The sequence below is a fragment of the Budorcas taxicolor genome, chromosome 5 (genome assembly GCF_023091745.1).
Source record: "Budorcas taxicolor isolate Tak-1 chromosome 5, Takin1.1, whole genome shotgun sequence".
Classification (NCBI taxonomy): domain Eukaryota; kingdom Metazoa; phylum Chordata; class Mammalia; order Artiodactyla; family Bovidae; genus Budorcas; species Budorcas taxicolor.
Genome location: NC_068914.1, coordinates 6,035,253 through 6,049,432, shown reverse-complemented (window position 1 = coordinate 6,049,432; position 14,180 = coordinate 6,035,253). Strand labels below are relative to the sequence as shown.

The following is a 14,180-nucleotide window of genomic DNA, read 5'->3' as shown; positions in this document are numbered from 1 at the left end:
TACTGCATACATTTAAGCATGGTATATTTGGAGGGCCATGGGATCACAAAGGGTCAGACATGATTGAGTGACTGAGCATGCATGCATAGGAGACTGCACTGAAAAAAAAGATTGGAGCTATACTGGGAAGGATGTAAAATGTATGTAAGATGGTTGAACTCTGGTTTTTTTCTTTGCTTATCCCCCAGCAGTTTTAGAGGTCAACTGGAGATATGGTATGATCAAATCTAAGAGTTGGACCCATTTTTCTGATGTAAGCATGGCAAATGCTAGAGGCAAGGAGAATTCAGCATCAAGAAGCTAGAGGATAGGCCATCACAGTGATCCAGCTGGCTCAAGGTCAAGGGAAGGAGAGAAGTGGAATAATCAGAGTGAGGTTAACATATTCAGAAGTGACAGGAGGGGAGGGAGGAGTTAAACACCAAGTTGTAGCCTGTAAAGCAGAAGCTTTGGAGGAAATGAAAAATTAGCAATCACTTTTGATGTTGATTTGAAACTTCCCTTTGAGAGTGAGTGAGAGCCTCCAGGCTCTGCTGAGACCCTTCCTGCCTGACTCCCCACCCTCAGCTAAACCGACAGGACTCACTAGTTTAGCAGCACAGCCCTTAGGGGGAGATGGATAAAAAATGCCTAGAGGAATTATGCACATTTAATTTACATCTGGGCCTGAATTCCCTGTGCCTGCTCTTCTGTCATTTTGCCATTTCAAAGAATAACATACCAGGGCTTTTTATTCCAGCCCTGTGGTGGCGCCCTTTTTGAGAGAAGAAATCCCAAGTAGTGTTGCCAAAAGCCAGTGACATTTGCCATGTTTGAAAAGGCCTTATTTTGAAGAATGATTATTGATTCTTTTTCACATTTCAGATCATTCTTTTGATGCTGCCTTTTACTGGCTCCGGTGAGCGACCCTCAGCTGTGTTCCTGGCTCCCTGACACAGCAGTTCACCCGAAAAGAACAGCGTGTTCTTCTAAGCAGCACTCACCCTGGGAAAAGTCACTGTTCCTCTGATTATTTCATCACATAGAGAGCTTCTCCAGGCCTTGGCTGTGTTGTTGAAAATATGCAGATATGCTTCTCAGTGAACACACGTGATGATGGTCTTGTGGAGGAACGGATGAGAAGTACCAGGGTACCTCATTAGAAAGAGTGATAGCAACATTGGGACTGTCAGTGCTGTGGGTCTGCCGTTTGCAGGACTGGAGAGAGGATAGCAGGGGAGTAGCAGGCCAGGAGAAAAATGAAAAATAAGCCATCGAAATTGCTCACAACATATTGACTCTCAAGGAATGAATGTTGAAAAGAACCATTGGGTATGGATGGTGTCCCTGGAACAGAAGACCCTAATTCATGGTTTTCAGAATCAGGAAGTCACTCACCACGCATCTTAGGAATCTTGAAATCATCCATGACTATTGGAAGTGAAACCTCTCATTCAAATGCACTGATGGTTTTGTGGGCCTAGTAGGAGCAGCTTAAAAACAAAAGAATGAGGCTGCAAGCTAAGGTATAGACTCTGCATATTTGAAATGTATTGTTTATTCTCTACTATATATCTCTCTTGATATCATGTTGCCTTTAGGGTATTGTCAAGGAGAAGGGAGAGGACACTGCATGTCAATGAATTTCTGGGATTCAGAAATAACTTTTTATCAAATACTGATTTAATTCCTCAATGGGAGGATAAGGCTAACACCTCAATTATATCTATCTATCCATCTATACATATATATATAGTATAAATAAATTATATAAATATATGTAATTATATGTGTATTAGCTATTTTATATGTTTAAATTTGTAATACATATTTATATATTAATACATATATTATATATGCATACATATAAAATTACGTATAGTTGAGCATTCACCTCTCAGAAAGTAAAGGCTTAAATTGTGAACAGTGTTTAGTATAATGCATAGAACAAGGTTATTATTATTCTAGCTTTTCCTTTAGAACGACTCTCTGCAGTGGGTATGGATACTTCTGTTTTAGACCTAAACATCCAAACCTGTACTCTTAATGACTATTTTGCCAGTGCCAGGATTTTTACATAAGGACTCTATGAAATCTGTTTGGCAGTGAGTGGTTGAAATGTGTCTGTAAAGGCCTGACAACCCTATGGCACTCCATCTTCTGCTTTCTCTGGATGTAGCCTTAATTTCAGCCCATCAGGAACCCTGATGTTTCAGAAATGGAGCATCTATTCATCCAAGCAAGAACCTACAGTGGAGTATGCTGTCCCTATATGGCCAACGTACCTGGGCAAGATGATGGTGAAACTACAAGACCTGTAATTTCGATAGCTTCTTGTGCTTTTCTCCTTTAAAAAGCTGTTCTTCCATTTCTAATACTTAACACTAGAACAAAATGCTTCCATTTATATTTTCGTATCAGCCTTTGTACTACCTTCTCATGGATATTTATAAGTTATGATTTACAGCTAATACAGTCATTCTCAAGTATTACTGTGCATTGTAAGCACATGGGATATTGGTTTAAAGTGCCAAGCTTAGTCCCAAACTTATTCAGACAGACTCTTTAGATGTGTTAAAAAAAAAATAGCGACAATGAAAATTCTTACTTTGATGACCACCATTGGCTTAATTAACTTGAACCCTTCTTTAAAATGTTCCCTAACTCCAATTTTGGAGTCAGACACATAATATGACTGGACTACAATCTAGGTATCTAAGTTTGTGCCACTTCTGAGTGCTTTTGTCTGCCTAAAACAGGATTGGTCAGCTCATTTGCTTTGCAATTTTTGGATTATATTAGAGATATGGCTTTCTCTTTAGAGATATGGCTTTCTCTGTGAAAGGGTTGGCTATTGCACATATTATGTTTTTCATGTACTGGGGAAGAAATAACAAGCTTAACATTATGGTGACTCTGTGGTCCCTGATGTCTAGGATAGGGTCATGAAGCCAAGGAGCAAAATGTCAAAAACTAGCAAGTGTCTCAAAATAGTAACTGATAATAGTTCAGAAATACTTATCAAGATTCCAAAGCATGTCAAAGTCAAAAACTCCAGAGATAGCACTTCAGCAAGTAGAACACCCTGTGTAAAGCTTATCCTGTATTAGACACACCCTATACCAATGTTTTCACTTCTTGGATGACTTCACTTAAAAACATTCTGAAAAATTGTGACTTTCCTTACCTTTAAAAGAACATAAGAATTGGGACAATTTTAACTGCTGTAATAAATACTAACCAAATTTCAGTGTCTTAAGACAACAGAAATATATGTCTGGCCCCTGAAATAGTACAATATGGATGGTCCTGGCCAATACATGACTTTTCTCCAGGCAGTGGTTATGAGAATCATGTTCCTTACAACTTGCGGTTTAACTATTCCTTTAACCTCAGGCTCCTCAGGAAACAGTAGACAATTGGGAATACAGAGGATGAAGACAGCATTCTCACTTCCTAAATAGTTCTCCTCCAAATTAACGATCAGCACATCTGTTTATTCATCTTGGATGAGGCTTGGTCACATGACCTCAACCAGACTCAAGAGGTCAGATAACTATAATCTCTGACCTGGTATCCACGTTCCAGCATCAGCTCTATCACAAAGCTGAGACTTTTAATCTTTCTTTGGTAGTTCCCAGTGTTGAGGCTAACCTCCATATGAAATTCCCTTTCATATGCATGTAATATGTATGTTCTTAGTAATAATGGAAAGATGGCTTTGAAGGTCTTTCTCCTAATGACCTCTGAAGGTCATCCATCTATGTCTGAATGATAGCCATTAAGTCACTGTCTTCTCTCAGGTATTAATACTACTTGAAATTTTATTATAAAATGAATTCACTTAAAAACAATTGACTCAATTAAAAATTAATTGTTCTTTATTTCTTACTTTTAATTCAAGTATAGTTGATTTACAATATTACAGTTTCAAGTATACAGCATAGTGATTCAGTATTCTTACAGATTGTACTCCATTAAAAGTTATTTTAAAATGATAGCTATAGTTCCCTGTATAATATATCCTTGTTACTTACCTATTTTATACATTGGAGAAGGGAACGGCTACCCACTCCAGTATTCTGGCCAGGAGAATTCCATGGACTGTATAGTCCATGGGATCATAAAGAGTCTGACATGACTGAGCAACTTTCGCTTCACATTCTAAACACAGTAGTTTGTATTTCTTTAATACCATCCCCCTGTGTTTCCCCTTTTCCCTTCTCTCTCCCTACAGGTAACCACTAGCTTCTACATCTGTGAGTTTGTTTCTGCTTTGCTATATTTTCATTTAATTTTTAGATTCCACATATAAGTGTTATTATAAAATATGTATATGGTGTGAGGAAATGTTCTAATTTTAGGAAAAGGAGTACATCAAGCTTGTATATTGTCACCATGCTTATTTAACTTATATGCAGAGTACATCATGAGAAACGCTGGGCTGGATGAAGCACGAGCTGGAATCAAGATTGCCGGGAGAAATATCAATAACCTCAGGTATGTAGATGACAGACACCACCCTTATGGCAGAAAGTGAAGAGGAACTAAAGAGCCTCTTGATGAAAGTGAAAGAGGAGAGTGAAAATGTTGGCTTAAAGCTCAACATTCAGAAAATAAAAATCATGGCATCCAGTCCCATCACTTCATGGCAAATAGATGGAGAAACAGTGAAAACAGTGGCTGACTTTATTTTGGGGGACTCCAAAATCACTGCAAATGGTGACTGCAGCCATGAAATTAAAAGATGCTTACTCCTTGGGAGAAAAGTTATGAGCAACCTAGACAGCATATTCAAAAGCAGAGATGCTATTTTGCCAACAAAGGTCCATCTAGTCAATGCTTTTGTTTTTCCAGTAGTCATGTATAGATGTGAGAGTTGGACTGTAAAGAAAGCTGAGCACCAAAGAATTGATGCTTTTGAACTATGATGTTGGAGAAGACTCTTGAGAGTCCCTTGGACTATAAGGAGATCCAAGCAATCAATCATAAAGGAAATCAGTCCTGAATATTCACTGGAAGGACTGATGCTGAAGCTGAATGGACTGATGCTGAAGCTGAATGGACTGATGTTGAAACTCCAATACTTTGGCCACCTGATGCAAAGAGCTGACTCATTTGAAAAGACCCTGATGCCGGGAAAGATTGAAGGCGGGAGGCAAAGGGGACAACAGAGGATGAGATGGTTGGATGGCATCACCGACTCAATGAACATGAGTTTAAGTAAACTCTGGGAGTTGGCGATGGACAGGGAAGCCTGGTGTGCTGCAGTCCATGGGGTTGCAAAGAGTCAGACAAGACTAAGCGACTGAACTGAACATGTAGCTGTCCAATTTCCTAGCACCACATATTGAAGAGACTGACTTTTCTCCATTGTATATTCTTGCCTCTTTTGTTGTAGATTAATTGACCATGCATATGTGGGTTTATTTCTGTGCTCTCTATACTTTTCTACTGATATATGTGTCTGTTTTTGTGTCAGTGTGATACTGTTTTGATTCCTGTAACTTTGTAGTATAATCTTAAGTCTGGGAGGGTAATACTTTCAGCTTTGTTCTTTTTCATTACTTTTTTTTTCCCCTACAAAGATGTCCAAAAGTTGTATTCTAAAGAGGCCAATGTTCTTTCTGATACAAAATACTTTTCTACAGTGTGTAACTAGAAATCAAGTTATTCAGCAATTTTTTAAAAATGATTTTGTCTTACTGATGTAAAGGACAAACGGCATATGTTGGAGACAACGGATTGCAAGGAGCCAGATACACATGCCTCCTACCAGACTGTGTAGACGGTTGGCTGTGCTGAGTGCTACATGTTTTGCATTTAGACGTGAAGTCCGTGTGTGCCAAAACCAGATGCTACGAGAGCATTCTCTTTCCTAATGCTGGCTAGTGACTAGAAGTTGTTTAGAAGATGATTTTGAGAGCCCCTGCTGAGCCCTCCCAGAAGAAGAGACACCATACATTGTTTTAAACAATATAACTGAGGCTGAGAGTTTTGGCTGTATTTGAGAAGCCACCAGCTCTCATGAAAGAAGCTGTGTGGTGCTACAACTTGATGAGAACTGCCTCTCAGCCTGCGTTTGAAGAGGCAGCAAATGGTCTTTCTGTGCCATATGAGGGTCAGTTACACTCTCAATCAGCTTTCGGAAAGAACTGAGCTGCTGTTGCTGTTAACTCTGCTATGACATCAGTTGTGCAGGTTTTCATGATACATGCAAGGCGTTTATCATGGAAATAGATTCCTACTTCACATCACTCTTAACAGTAGTGACCCCTGAGCACTGGGAAGTTTTGAGTGCTTACTTTGCGCACTGTAATAGGTATTTGCAGATACAACATAACCTAATCTGTATCTTATGGTAACTTTATGTGAGGGTACAGTATTATCTCCATATTACAGAAGAGAAAATGCCAAGGCTTAGAGATGTTTAGTTTCTTGCTCACAGTCACAGGATAATTAAATAGCAAATCTGTGTTTCCATCCCAAACCTGTCCAACTCAAAAGCTTGAGCACCAGCTTCAGTATGAAATAGCTTTGCCTTCTTGTATAAGGTTCCTCACTTATTCACCCAGTTCATAAATATTTATTGAACAGGTACTGGGGGTCACAAAAGAGTCAGACACAACCTCATGACTGAACAGCAACAACTGGGCTTAATGTTGAGAGTAGACCAGTAAATCAAAAAGACATGGTCTCAATATGAAAAATACATGTGAACAGGGATGAAGGCAATTAAGTGAAAATTACATGAGTTACCATTTAAATGTATGTGTGACAAAGACTGTGATAAAAAGCTAACCTAAGTAGTCATTAGCCTCAAAAGCAGGGCAACGAGCGTGCCTTGCAGAGTAGTGTGGTACAAGCGCAGAGAGAGGAAATGGCTGGTTGAAAATCAGAAACCCGAGGCAGGGAGGCCAATGTTGCTAGATCAAGGAGAGCTAGGCAGAATGGCGAGAGAGGAGCTTGATGAAGCAGGCAGGGCTGTGTTCAAGGAGGGCCTAGACTACACATGTGGCAGAGAAAAGCACAGACCCATGCCCCAATGACACCTATTAGATATGCTGGAAGGTTGAAAGCTGCTGAGGGTTCTGATTTTCTTTTTAAAATAATTTTGTAAATATAATTGTTAACAGTGCATTAAAGACATTTTACATAGGACTAACCTATTTTATCCTTCCTTATAGAAGTTAATGCAGAATCAAGTGCTCAAAATGTCATCAATAGTTAGGAAATCAATTAAGACATATTTTCCAGCATAGTGAGTTGCAAACCATAATTTGTAGCTTATTAAACAGACTGTGTACGTGAGCTATGCCATTTGGGATGAGCAAATTGCAGATAATTGGAATATAATTAAATACCTTAAAAATTAAAACTTATAGTAACATAGTTCACTTTTCTCTGCGTCTTCCAGTCAAATATAGCATCTTACTGGGCAGGCCATTGCACTATCTCCTTCAGCTTCTGCCAGCTTTCCACTAGGACCACAACTGATGGCAGGAGAAAACAAAACCTATCAAACAAATAAGACATTTACCTAAAATTAAACACAGACATTTCTGGAAACCCTGCAGTTTGAAAACCCTCCAGTTGATCATTGTTCATTGAACACCAATCTAGTACTGTGTTAAGCATTTCATATGTTGTGTTTTTTATGCTTTATAATCCTTTTAACAACTTGGCCAACCAGGACCTTTAAACTTCTATTTTAAAGGATAAATCTGAATGCTAATAATTTAAGTAATGTGTCCAAGAGCACATAGCTCGTCAGAGGTGAACTTGGACTCTGGAGGTGCCTGTGCCTTTAACCACAAGGTTTCATGGCTTCTCTCCCTAAGAGATCCAAGGTGTCACTGAAGATCCCTTAAACAGAAGCACTAAAGCCTTCTTTGGTCCCACTTGCCAGTCTCACTTATTCCTAATGAATAATGTTTTCACTTATCTCGAGATAAATGCTAACTTATTCTCCAGGGAGACAGTTACACATGTGTGAGCATCAACTATTGCAAACATGTCTTTCCCTTTCCTTTCCTCCATTTTCCATTTCTAGAAAGACCTTTCTCACCTTCTTCTCTGAAGGGTTGCAGTTCAAATGTGGCCTACAGTCTTCTTAGCCGAGGCTCAATTACCCACCAAGTGGTCTTTTTCCATGTATAACATACCTCTGTGTTAAGTCCAGATGCTGGGTAAATCCCATCTGGTCTCATAACTCTGGGTCAATTTTCTGCAGATAATGGATCAGAAAAGGATCTGGGTCACCTTTTCTGCAGATAATGGGTGGAACTGAATCCTGACTGGTCTCATCCAGTAGAGAAGCTACAGGTTGCCAAGGATATGCCAGGTTTTGAGAAAAAGCTCAGCAGATAGTACGTGAGATAGTTTCAGACACATCCTTGGAGCCAAGGTGTATCCATGTCACAGGAATTTTCCTGTAGGTATATAAGCAATCCTGCAAGGCAGACCAATTTAGGAAGAGAATTGCCAAGCTTCCCTAGAGTGCTGGTCTGTGCCTCATGTTCCAGACCATACCTGAGATTCTGTAAGGGCTGCACCATTTCCTAACCAGGCCAGTATAACACCTGGGACATAAGTCAGGAGACTGCATGAACCATCATAATAAAATGTCTCTGTTACATGAAGAGCTTTCGAAGATGCAGAGTTTGAATGAAAAAGTATTAACTCTCTCTGGGTAACTCCAAAAAACTTTCACAAAGGAAAGTATTAGAGGAGAGAGGACTTTTTGTGCTCACTGATGGGGGAACGTGGACACAGAAGGAGAAAAAAGAATATAAAGAATTATATATTCATGAAAGAATATAACTTAGGAAACTGAACAGACATGGAATTGCTGATATAAATTAATCTGTTGGTAGAGACAGTGTGAGATATTTTGTGGTGAGTCTTCCTGGTGGTCACTGCATATGTTCCTTGAGTGGCAAAGAGACGTGACTTATTAAGAGCATGTAGGAGGTCCTGAGGGCTTCCCAGGTGGTACTAGTGGTAAAGAACCTGCCTTCCAATGCAGGAGACTTGAGAGATGTGGGTTCACTCCCTGGGTTGGGAAGATCCGCTGGAGGAGGGCAAGGCAACACACTCCAGTATTCTTGCCTGGAGAATCCCATGGACAGAGGAGCCTAGCAGGTTACAGTCCGTAGAGTCGCAAAGAGTCAAGACATGACCAAAGTGACTTATCATGCACGCTGGAGGTCCTGAACCGCCAAAAAGTTTAGGGTGTATTCCTTTCTCCAGTATCTGCTCGGGACCTATTCTCTTCCCACTCTCACACAGTAGAAAACCAGGGATTATAAAGTCAAAAGATGATTAGCCTATGACCATGGACATTCTTTAACAAGAAGCAAAATTAACTCGATAGCATTCTTGTCAGATCTCTAGAGCATTCTTGTCAAGGATATATTACTTCTCACTTGGGTTAATAACCTTCCCACCCCCTTGAATATTGTCACCTCGGTCTCCCTCACACCTCGTCTGACCGGCTGCATTCTCACCAAGGTTACTTGTGATAGCCTCATTCCTAAATCCAGGGACTCCTGTCAACCCAAATGGTATTGCGTGCTCTGCAGCTAGGTCACTCTTAACACTTTTCATCTTTCTTTGAAATGATCCTGCCATTTCCTCCCTTTACCATTCATGGTACTCTATCTCTAGGCTTTCTGGCAGACATCTACCTGTTTGCATTTCTGGCACCTGTTTTTTTTTCCCCTCTGATAATACTCCCTTATTCTCCAAACCCAACCAACATAGTTACAAGGCGAGGGGGTGGCTCTTGCCCAAGTGAGCTGGTCCAGCAGTAGGACTCTGACCCAAGTGAGACTAATCATCATTTTTGTATTGGAGAGAGGACAGGTACTGGGGAAGCAGTTTCAGGGTGACTTTGAATAAGAATCTTTCACTGGCTATCTGAATTCTCAGATACAAAGGGCAGGAAGTGATGGTAAGTTTCTTACCATGTGCTCAAGAGAAACAGGTCCTTAATGAGATAATGAAAGATCGAGCAGACACAGAGAATGGAGAGACTGAGAAAAGTAACAGCTGATGTTTGAAATTGGACTTGCTTCTCATTGTGAGCCCTTGGTTTCTTCTTCCCAGGGCTAGCAAAGGAAGAATGCAAAGGTTTTGAGTCAGGGCATCATGGACAATGGGAAAAGCCTAGTGTCGCTGCAATAATGTCACCTAAGGATTTGAGGAAGAAGTCCTTGAAAGCAAGTCAAGGTGCTCTTTGCGGAAAAGGTGGAACGAACGAACCCAAACCAAATAGAAACAGCAGCTTTCCCCCACACAGAAGCCATGCCCAGATTTTCTTTTGTAATATTAATCAATATGTTTATTGAGAGCCTAATTAAGAGAAACTTTAATGAAACTTCCTTGATAGCTCAGTTAGTAAAGAATCCACCTGCAATGCAGGAGACCCCAGTTCAATTTCTGAGTTGGGAAGATCCGCTAGAGAAGGGATAGGCTACCCACTCCAGTATTCTTGGTCTTCCCTTGTGGCTCAACTAGTGAAGACTCTGCTTGCAGTGTGGGAGACCTGGGTTGGATCCCTGGGTTGGGAAGATCCCCTGGAGAAGGGAAAGGCTACCCACTCCAGTAGTCTGGCCTGGAGAATTCCACTGACTGTGTAGTTCATGGGGTTGCCAAGAGTCGGACATGACCGAGTGACTTTCACTTTCACTTAATGAAGCTTTAGAATATTTGCAGACATATGAAATAAAGCTAATTAATATTCAGTTAAGGCAATAAATCTTTTAAAGAGACTCATCTTTGTTGAGGACTGGCTCACCATTCACAATGAAAGATAATTTATAAGTTTTATTTGAATATTTTCATAAAATAAGACCATTTCAGTGATTTGTTCAATACTTTGAGTTGATTAATTAATAATTGTGGCCATAAAACATTACTACTCTTCACATGAGTGCTGGGTCACTTCAGTCACGTTGGACTCTTTGCTACCTTTGGACTGTAGCCAGCCAGGCTCCTCTGTCCATGGGATTCTTCAGGCAAGAATACTGGAGTGGGTTGCCATTTCCTCCTCCAGGGGATCTTCCCCACCCAGTGATCGAACCTGCATCTCTTGTCTCCTGCATTGGCAGGTGGGTTCTTACCACTAGTGCCACTTCAGAAGCCCCCAGTACTCTTTAACGTTGGACTAAACCTGCCATGTGGGCTTCCCAGGTGGTGCAGTGGTAAAGAATCTGCCTGCCAGTGCAAGAGATGTAAGAGACGCTGGTTTGATCCCTGGGTGGGGAAGATGCCCTGGAGGAGGAAATGGCAACCCATTCCACTATTGTTGCCTGGAAAATTCCATGAACAGAGGAGTCTGGTGGGCTACAGTACAAGGGGCTGCAAAGCACCAGATGTGACTGAGCACACACACACACACACACACACACAGAAACACACACAGACACACCCCTACCATGTAACATAATTGCAAATCAGATGCTCAAACACAGTCCAGTCAGCCTGTGGCAAGAGCTTGCACAGTATTTTTAAGAACCTTGGATTTGAATTTCTTTAGTGTGCTTTCACTCTCTAGGAGCTTACAGAACCTACTACACCCTATTGGGATTACACCAGTTTCCTTCAACCAGTTGAGTTACCTTTCTATCATCTAAAGGGTTTAATTTTTAAGCTTCTGTAGAAATTCCAAAGTACTGGCATAAATGAATAGATTGGGGCTCATTCATGCTATGCAAATTAGACATGATCACATAGGTAACAACAAGTGCAAGGAATATAAAAACTGAAACTGCTTTTCACAATGGAAGCAGAGACATTAATTTGCCGACTAAGGTCCGTCTAGTCAAGGCTATGGTTTTTCCTGTGGTCATATATGGATGTGAGAGTTGGACTGTGAAGAAGGCTGAGAGCCGAAGAATTGATGCTTTTGAACTGTGGTGTTGGAGAAGACTCTTGAGAGTCCCTTGGACTGCAAGGAGATCCAACCAGTCCATTCTGAAGGAGATCAACCCTGGGATTTCTTTGGAAGGAATGGTGCTAAAGCTGAAACTCCAGTACTTTGGCCACCTCATGCGAAGAGTTGACTCATTGGAAAAAACTCTGATGCTGGGAGGGACTGGGAACAGGAGGAGAAGGGGACGACCGAGGATGAGATGGCTGGATGGCATCACAGACTCGATGGACGTGAGTCTGAGTGAACTCTAGGAGATGCTGATGAACAGGGAGGCCTGGCGGCTGCGATTCATGGGGTCGCAAAGAGTCAGACACGACTGAGTGACTGAACTGAACTGAATAGTCTCTCCAATGCAACAGGGACCTTCTATCACCTGTTTTTTTCTTTATTGTTTTCTTTTCTTTTCTCGTTCTTTGTCCTCTTCTTTTTCCTCCTGTTCCTTCTTTTCCTTCCTCTTTTTCTTAACAGATCAATAAAGAAAAAAAAAAAAAACAAAAACCTCCTACCCAGAGATTTAACATATAAGCAGACATTCTCTGATAGAAATGGGAATTGACAACAAAGCCTCACTCTCTTCTCTGGCAACTTCTTGGTCTTAGAAAGTGAAAGTGAAGCCACTCAATCATGTCCGACTCTGCGACCCCATGGACTGTAGTCTGCCAGGTTCCTCCCTCCATGGAATTTTCCAGGCAAGAGTACTGGAGTGGGTTGCCATTTCCTTCTCCAGGGGATCTTCCCAATCCAGGGATCAAACCCAAGTCTCCTGCACTGCAGGCAGACACTTTACCTTCTGAGCCACCAGCATAGTGACAAAGCATTGGTGGTTCAGTGGTAGAATTCTTGCCTCCCATGCAGGAGACCTGGATTCGATTCCCGGCCAATGCACAGTGTCCAAGTACTTTTCTTGGTCTTAATTAGCAGAAAACACTATATGGGCTAGTTTCTAATCAATCAATAAAAAATATCTCTCTTGTATTCTGCCTATCAAAATGACACATTGTATAACACTTAAATGTATATTCAACACAAAATATAATCAAGCATCCTGGTCTTTACCATACTGATTGGCAAGAAATGATGTAGCAACTACATTTTCAATTTGTTTCTTCCTAATTATCAGTATGAAAGAATGTAGTTTAATACTTTTGAACATTGGTCCATTTTATCTTTAAATTATCCATTTTTGTCATTTACTTATGTTTCTGATGGTTTATTTGTCTTTTATCTTCTTGGTGCAAAGGAGCACATTAAAGAGTGTAGACATGAATGCTTTATGTATTATATATGTTGCAAATCACTTTCCTTGTGCTATAATGTCTAAAGAACACATTTTCAATGCAGGAAATGTGAGTTTGAACCCTGGGTTGGGAAGATGCCCTGGAGAAGGAAATGGCAACCTATTCCAGTATTCTTGCTTGGAAAATCCCATAGACAGAGAAGCCTGGGAGGCTACAGTCCATGGGATTGCAGGGAGTAGGACGTGACTGAACCGCTAAACAACAGTGATAGAATGGCTTAACTGAATAAGGAAGGAGAGGACCCAGTTAAAGGAGTAGAAATATCTGCTTTTGTTTCGGAGGAAGATCTGGATTTGAACCCTGACTTCTCCATGTACTGTCTTGTCTTCTGGAAGTTTTCCAAATCTCTCTGAATTTGTGTTTCTCTTAGACAGAGAAGGTGTATATTATTAGTTTTGAAAGGATTAAATGAGATAACACAAAGGAAAGCACTATAGGATTATCAAAGTGCCATTCAAATTTAAGTGGCCCTGTGTAACTACATCCATGCTCTTGAACAGCACCTGGTGTGTCCCTCACCCTGAAATAGACATAGCCACTATCTTTTGTACAAGCAAACTATTCTACATTTAAAACTTGGGTCATCTTAAGCATTAAGCCTCAGGTCATTGTTTGTAATCTTGTCTTTTTCCATAACTGACAGCATAATATACACATTGAGGGGCTTGCTTAACTTTTCCCTTTTGTTCGATAAGTATAGCCTCTTTTGTGAAATGACCCACTCATTTAATGAACTCTGTTCTTCAGTCTAAAATGCACTTTGTATCAGTTTGTCTATTTGTTACCAAAAATCCATTCCTCTTATTTCCCTGCTCTGTATTTCAGAGGATTATATTTTCCAAGCTTCCTTGCTTGATGACTTGTTTTACCACATCTTCTGTAATTAAAAAACAAAACTTCATTCAAAGTGTATATAATCAAATTTAAAGCCTCCAGATTTTTTTAAAAAAAATTAAGAAAGATTT

At 40.4% G+C, this 14,180-nt stretch overlaps 1 non-coding gene across 1 annotated transcript; it reads left to right on the top strand.

Annotated features, from left to right (window-relative positions):
* Positions 1-12,731: 12,731 nt before the first annotated feature.
* On the top strand, positions 12,732-12,802 carry TRNAG-CCC (transfer RNA glycine (anticodon CCC)). Its single transcript has one exon. It is a non-coding gene; the product is annotated as a tRNA-Gly (tRNA).
* The last annotated feature ends 1,378 nt before the right edge of the window (positions 12,803-14,180 follow it).